Raw genomic sequence first — 8,881 nt, forward strand, 5'->3', positions numbered from 1 at the left:
GCATCACATACACACACAAGCAATTAATTAAATTGTGATTAGTCATGGCCCTACTACGATCTTCTCAAGCTAATGAGAAGATCGGATGGTCAACCTAGGGTCAACAGCTTCTTCAAGCTCCTCCCTTTGACCACTATGTGTTGCTCGCACTCTCCTTGTAACTCCGTCTCGAGTAGACCTTCCACTGCTTCAATTTTTGTACATTACAAATTTGAAACTCGAGTTACATTTGAGTCTAAACTATTTACAATAGGAATATAAAATAAAGGAAGGCACGACGCGCAAGTCGCGATCATATACAACACGCACAAACACATAAAATGGCACGCATGCCATATTATGAATTCACTACAAGAAAAACCTTCATAGACATCGGTTTTCCACCGCTGTCTATTACAAAATCGACCGATGTCTATGAAGGCGATGTAAAAGGTCTGCCATTTTAGACATCGGGTTATAACCGGTGTAGTATCACTTAACGACACCGGTTTTCGAATCGATTATAAACCGGTGTAGTATCACTTAACGACACTGTTTCAGCAACGGTGTAAAACCGATGTAATATTAGTTAATGACACCGGTTTTAGTAGGGGTGGAAAACCGATGTAATATCAGTATTGTTTAACGACATGGATTCGATTTCCGAAACAGTGAAAAACCGATATTATACAAACAAGTCAATATCCATGTAATCTAGCATGCATTCAGATCTACACTTTTTGGGACTTTCGAGCCACAAAAACCACTTTTTGCATTGCGGAAACCTCGAAGTTCCATGCCACCGGATCCGTGCGAAGATTAAAAATAAATTCATGTACAAGTTTCTCTAATCCTAGATCTACACTAGATCTACAAGGAAGAGGTGCTTATACCTTTGATGCGAAGCCCTTCGCTTATCCCGCTCGTCCAAGGTTGCCGGATCTCAAGGGTGTCAAGTGAACACCCCTCTATGTGTATCCACATGAACGATTAGGTGGAGAAAAACCTCTTAAGTGTGCTAGCACTCAAGGAGGTTTCGGCCAAGGTGGAGGAGATGGAGAGAAGAAGAAAGCAAGGAGGAAGAAGATGAAGTTACCTTGAATGAAAAATCAATTCATTCCACCATAATAGTGGTCAGCCACTTCAATGAGATTTAATACCTCCATGGAATATCAAGAGTCAAGGCTCTTGATTTCCTTCATGAGGTGGCATACCATGAAGTAGCCTTGATGATGTGGCACATCATCATTGGCCGACCCTATGCCAAGTCACAATGACATGGCATTGGTCAAGTCAATGTCAAGTCAAACTTGACTCTTCATCTTCCTTCTCAAGTCAAGTCAAACTTGACCACTTCTCTCCCATGGTTGATCAAATTTAACCATTTGATTCAAGTCAATTTTAATTTAATGAATCTCTATTCATTGAATTAAATTGACTCAATGAGTCCAAGCCTAAATTAGACTCATTTAATACATGAATCAAATTGAGTCCAACTCATGGATTACTCTTAATCCAATTTGGTTCATCACATGAACCTAATCATCTTGGTTCATCAATTGAACCTAATCTCCATCTAATTGCCCTTTGTGTGTGACCCTATAGGTTCTTGTAACGTTGGCAATGCTCCTAAACCCATTTAGAAGCATAAGCAATGAGCGGTATCTAGCAACACATCATTACTACCCAAGTTATAAGAATGTTGAGATCCAACATCACCTTGTGACTACTAATTGTGACTCTTCACAATATGTGATATTGTCATTCTATCCTTGACATCTAGATTGATCAAGTGAGTCATAGACCGTGTCATCCTCTAATCAATCTAAATCTTGAACTCCAAGTAAACTCACTCTAATCAAATGAGCTCAATATCTCATATTGACTCATTTGGGCATGGCCATGCACTTCGTGGTCTCACTCTATCAAGAATAATGATGTCACTCCCGTCATATAGGAGGGATAGATCCCATCTACATCAGTCACATTCCTCCGCATAATTTGTTATATACCCAGTAATCGCCTTTATAGTCCACCCAGTTACGGGTGACATTTGACGAAGTTAAAGTATGCAACTCCTTATGTAGGGAACCATGGTGACTTCAGGTCCAAGGACTAATAGTCATACTAATAGCCACATGAGAAAGTATATGACACTCATATAACGATCCATGATACTTTCTCATGGCGGGTCATTCAGTATACATTCTCCAATGCATACCCATGTGTCAACTTGATATCTCTATATCCATGACTTGTGAGATCAAGTCATCGAGTTCACCCACATGCTAGTCTCAATGCATTAACATTGTCCCTGAATGTTAATACTTAGTGACTAGGAATGATTAAGAGTAGTGTTCTCTATATCATCTCACTATCGATTCAACCAATCGATTGATATAGGTAAGAACCTTCTACTCAAGGACGTTATTATACTTAGTTATTTGGCACCAATACAAGTAAGCATAATAACCATAAACAAATGCTTTTATATATAAGAATATGATACAATGAGTCCATACAACAATCATCTCATGATTGGCTCTAGGACTCTAACTAACAAATCCCTCGGACCGTATCGATGGACAATCCACTAAAAATCTCTTCCGAAACTGTCGAAAGAGAGAGTCGAGTACAAGAATAAAAAGTTGGACAATGTAATAAATCTGCACTGCCTTAGTAATAAAATAAATTACTTTAATTAAATTGTTACCAACAGTAAGAAGTCAAAGTGGAATTCTCGTAGGTTAGTGTTAGGTCTACTAGCAGTGGCCAGATGTAGCAGAGTAGTAGCACAATAGTAGCACAATAGATTTCAAGTATTTAGAGCAACAGAAGGATTGTTAAAGATTATTAATGAGTTCTATTCTTTCTGCTAGCTGAATAGGTCCTTTATTGAGTGTTGAGGCAGCCTCCAACCCCATCCTAGGTGCCTCCAATCTCAAAACTAATCTCGTAAACTTTAGACTCAATCAGCATCATGAGCTTTGGTTTCTATCCGTGCGAGGGTGTCCCCAATCGCTGTGAGACACCTCAAAGCACTCACCTCTAACTCCAGGGCACCTCTAAGCATTCATTGAGGGCCCCTCTGATGGGTCCAGGGCGCCTCTAAGTTCTTCTCCGAGGCAACTCCTTGAAGATCTGAGACACCTCAAATACTATTCATCCAAGGCTTTTCTTTGATTTTGCTCCTATAAAAATTCGTTAATCTAACAGAATAATATCTAACCTGTAAATCAAAGTTAGCACAGTTAAATAAGATTATTAATAATTAGATCTTATCTTACCAAGATCAGGATCTAGTCCTAGTCTCAGTTTAGGTTTCTAAAATAGATCTAAACTGGACCAGTGTCTACAGTCCCACTAGGACTCGTTCTCACTAGATCACTCTCCTCCAGTGACTTATCTCACTTATCAATTATAGTCACTTGATTTACCTCTTGACCCACATGTCTTCCTACAGGAATCACACATCTGGACTTCAGCCAATCATTTGAACATCCCTACTGGACTTCAGCCAACTGTCAGATCCCGCAGACCCAACTGGACTTTCTGTCAGAATCACACATTTGGACTTCAGCTTGGTGTCAAGTCCTCTGGACTTATTAATTCCTGAACACTCGATAAAGAGATTAGACAAACATAACATCCGACTTTAATCTATTTATCATTCAACAAAATCTGAGTTTGACCATTGGTGCTAACTAGACCAACAGATTTGAGGTCATAGTCAGGATATGTGTTTTGCTTAAATGGTACTACTGTGAGCTGAAAGGGTTCAAAGTAAGATATAGTTATTGATTCTACCACAGAGGCTAAGTATATTATTGTTATATCGCACCAAAAGAGGTTGGTTGGATCAAAAAGTTCATCACAGAACTTGGTGTGGCTCCTAGCATTTCTAACCTAATAGACCTCTATTATGTTAATAATGGGGCTATTACACAAGTTAAGGAAACCATGTCTCATCAGCGATCCAAACACATACTTTGACAGTTCCATCTCATTCAAGAGATTATTAATAGAGGAGATGTAACGATATGTTGAGTACCGACTGATGACAACATTGCGGACCCAATGACCAAGACCTTAACACAGAGGAAGCATGATGGTTACACTAGATCACTTGGTATTAGATACTTCAGTGATGTGCTAGTGGGAGATTGTTAGTGTCAACCCTAAGAGTCAATCATAAGTTGATTGACTTAGGACATATTGTATCATATTTATAATAGATAATGTTTTGTTTGTTGTATTTACTTCATGTTTGTGCTAGCTAAGTAAATATAGTGCCCTAGAATAGTAGGTTCTAGTTTACAACATATCAATTGATTAAATTAATTATAGGAGGCTATATATATATATAACATTTTTTTTATTATTTCTAGTCAAATATTAATATATAAGGGCAATATTAATACATTAAGACTTTAGGTCAATTGATGACTTATTCTCACAAGTCATGGATATAAGTTATCAAGTTGACATATGAGTATATATTAAAAAATTTGTACTGAATTGACCCACCATGAGAATTTTCATGGATTGTTATATGACTGTCATAAACATTTTCATAGTGACTATTAGTAAAATAGTTCTTAGTGTTGGAACCTTGACGCCGCTAGAGGGGGTGAATAGTGTTGTACCCCGTGGTTGTTTTGATGTGATCAACCAAGTTAGGTTAGGTCCTGTTTGTTATTGATCCCTATGTCTAAGTGTGCAGGAGCTTAGGAGTGCAGGAAGTCGAGCAGAAGACGTAGATAGCGAAAAGGACGGCATGGGAAGGGAGTCGACGAGCTCGGTGCGTCTGAAGGACAAAAGAGCTGCTAAAGAGTACACCGGTGGACGAGAAGAACATGCACGACATTCGAGGGGCGAGAAGCCGGGGCGGAAGCTTGCTTAAGGAGAAGGCCGAAAATTGAGTTCAGGTTAGCCCTATTTTGGTTGATCGCAATTACCCAAGCAATCGGAACTTCGGAAGCTAAAGTGAAGATGAAGAAATGCTGGAAAAGCAGCTGGAGGCACCCTCAACAGTCGTTGGAGGCACCTCCGCCCTCATCAGCTTGAGGGCACCCTCAACAGCATTGAGGACACCCTCAACAGCATTGAGGGTGCCCTCAATGCCCTTGAGGGTGCCCTTGAATTGGCCAAACTGCCATTGGCAAGCGGATAAAACTTTATCCACTTATCCCCTTGGAGATGCACTCAACCCCTTTGGAGGCGCCCTCAAGACTCAAGATAGGATTTCCAAGAGTTATATAAAGGCCCCTAGAGCTAGGAATTAATGAATCAACTCTTGTCTTCAATTCCTAACAATGTTTGAGCTTTCTTAATGTGTAAAAGGCTTCTTCGCCTTCAGAGAAAGAGATTGTTTCTGAGCTTTTCAACCGCCTTGGATTAACAACCACCTAGGTTGTAACCAAGTCAATCTCTTGAGTTGAAAGAATGAGGAGAGTATTTCTTATTTTTCTGGCAATTCACTCCTCCCCTCTTGCCGGCCCGCTGCACCAACAAATAGCGTCTCACCTAAGTCGTCACTTCCTATACTTGTTAGTACGCAGCGGAAAATAAAATATAAACTAACAAGAAGAAAGCTAAACCCTATAAACAATAAAGAAATATATTAGACCAAAACAAACCGTAACACAAGGTGTTTACATGGTTCGAAGATTAGGGCTCCTACTCCATGATTGTTCGTAAGGTGGATGATCCTGATCTGTCGGTGAATGACTCCTCGGAGAATCTCCGGATAGCTCAATCTCCTTGTGGGTGGAGAAACCTCGCCACAATCTTTGAAGCTTCCCCTTGACTTAAGCTCCTATTTTTCTCCCATTTCTTCAAGTGCACCAATTTCTTGAGCTCTCCTCTCCTTGGGCATTTTGTGTGGTAGTGACCCCACTCACCACATGTAAAGCACCTAATGTGCTTCTTCTCCTTCTTCTTCCTACATATCACATTAGTTTCTAAGTTAACTTTAGTGAGTTTAGGGTTTACCTCCTTTACCTTCTTGAGCGAAGGACACCTACTCTTGTAGTGCCTCATCTTACCACACTCAAAGCATTTGATGTGGTCCTTTGTGCTCTTCTTGGTAGTTGAGATACAAGGTTGAGCTTCCAAAATCTCCTCTTCCTTAGATTGCTCTTCTTCCTCTTCACTTGATGATGTGGATGGTTCCACTTCTTCCCTTGAAGATGTGGATGGTTCCACTTCTTCCCTTGAAGATGTGGATGATACTTCCTCATCTTTCTTCTCCTTCTCAGATGTTGAGCACATGTCAACATCCGATTGGTTCTTCTCTTCTTGGACTAATGAGTCTTTCTCCTTGGCCTCCTCCACTTTTTGGACTTGTGTAAGACTCTCATGAAGCGCAATTACCTTTTTCCAAAGGTCGCTTACGTTCTTGTATTCACCTACATTCAATAACAAATTAATCAAAATTCTAGTTACCTCCTTGTCTGCCTCTGATTGCTCCCTTTGCTTCTTGGTCTAATACCGAGGCCGGAGGTGCTTTCTCTTCTTGTCCGTTCGAGCTTTTAACGGTTCTTCTAACACAATCCATTGGTTCCAATCCATTTGGAACTACATCTCCAAGTGCTTCCTCTAATAGTAGAAGTCCTCGCGCTCGTATGGAGGTGGGATCCGGATGTGCCATCCTAGTGGACCTTCCGACTCCATCTCATCTACCTCTAGCAGTTGCTTCTTTGGCGATTAGTCTAACGAAGAGCTCACCTTGCAATGATATCAATTGTTGGAACCTTGATGCCACTAGAGGGGTGAATAGCGTCTCACCCAAGACGTCACTTCCTACACTTGTTAGTACGCAGCGGAAAATAAAATACAAACTAACAAGAAGAAAGCTAAACCCTATAAACAATAAGGAAAGATATCAAACAAAAACAAACCGTAACACAAGGTATTTATGTGGTTCGGAGATTAGGGATCCTACTCCACGGCTGTCCGTAAGATGGACGATCCTGATCCGTCGGTGGATGATTCCCCAGAGAATCTCCGGCTAGCTCAATCTCCTTGTGGGTGGAGAAACCTCATCACAATCTTCATCACGTGCACACGGATCACACACAGGAGCTTGGAAGACTACTAATAGGGGTTAACCACCTCTATTTCATCAATCATGCCCAAGCACCCCGGCTCTATTTAATAAAAAAGCTCAGGAGGAAAACACCAAGCTATTTTCCCGCCACTAGTCGACTGGTATAACCACCGGTCAACTGGTCCTAAGTGAAATTTGACTGTTGCAAGCCAACGACTAGCTACCAGTCCACTGTTACAATAACGCTACAATACTACTACAGTCACGCTACAGTACTACTACAATAACACTACAGTATACTAAAATTTTACCCTGAATACAGTCTCTCATGCACTCGTCCTTACCCGCACAACTTAGACCTAGCCTTCTAGCCTCCTCCATCAGCTTCGCATCCCTCGGATGCCTCTCCATCCTTCACGCCTTGCCTCCGGGACTTCTTCCATTGCCAAGTCACACTTGGACTTACGTTGCTGTACCTATATCTTGCACACTCACAATGCATAACAAATACAACAATAAACCTAACTTAAACCTTTATCCAAACATCAAAACCTAGGGCACCTAGATTGCTCCAACACTTAGACCTGAAGACACTACGACTCCCTATATAAGGAGTTATGTATTTTGGTATCGACAAATGTCAACTGTAATAAGGTGGACTATAAAGTTGTTTATTGGGTATACAATGAGATATGCAGAGGAATGTGAGTGATATAGATGAGATTTATGCCTTCTATATAATGGAAGAGATATTTGTGAGTCTCTTGATTAAGTAAGGCTACTGAAATGCATGGACATGCTCAAATAAGTCAATATTAGATATTAAACTTATTTGGTTAATTGAGTGTACTTAGAGATCAAGAAATACATAGATTGATGAGTGGATGATAAAGTCTATACCTCATGAATTAATCTAGATGTTGAAGATAAGGACTGAACTATACAAGATAATAGCTACAGACAGGTTATGTCGAATCACATATTCTCGTCACTTGGGTAGCAATGATGCATTGATAGATACTACTCATTACTTGTGTATCTAAAAATAGTTTTAGAAATACAACCAACATTATAAGAACATATTGGGTCACACATAAAGAGCATGTTAATTTGGAGATTGGGTTATTTAGTTTGACTAAAATAGTGTGGGTCTAGGCCTTAAGTTCTAAATTAGTTTTGGACCTTAAGCTTATTGATTTAATTAGTTAATTCAATATTCTTCCTTTTTCTTTCAAGGCCCAACCTGTTAGTTAGAGCCCTAGAGCCAATCATTTGATGATTGTTGTATGGACTCGTTGTATCATATTCTTGTATATAAATAAAGGCATTTGTTTTGCTTATTATAATTACTTGTATTGGTGCCAAATAACTAAGTATAATAGCGTCCTTGAGTAGAATGTTCTTACCTATATCAATCGATTGGTTGAATCGATAGTGAGATGATATAGAGAACACTACTCTTAATCATTCCTAGTCAGGTATTAACATTCAGAGACAATGTTAATGCGACGAGACTAGCATGTAGGTCAACTCGATGACTTGATCTCACAAGTCATGGATATGGAGATATCAAGTTGACACATGGGTATGCATTGGAGAATGCATACTGAATGACCCGACGTGAGAAAGTATCATGGATCGTTATATGAGTGTCATATACTTTCTCATGTGGCTATTAGTATGACTACTAGTCCTTAGACCTGAAGTCACCATGGTTCCCTACATAAGGAGTTACATACTTTGGCTTCGTCAAACGTCACCCGTAACTGGGTGGACTATAAAGGCGATTACTGGGTATGTAACGAATTATGCAGAGGGATGTGAGTGATGTAGATGGGATCTATCCCTCCT

The sequence above is a fragment of the Zingiber officinale genome, chromosome 7B (genome assembly GCF_018446385.1).
Source record: "Zingiber officinale cultivar Zhangliang chromosome 7B, Zo_v1.1, whole genome shotgun sequence".
Lineage (NCBI taxonomy): Eukaryota > Viridiplantae > Streptophyta > Magnoliopsida > Zingiberales > Zingiberaceae > Zingiber > Zingiber officinale.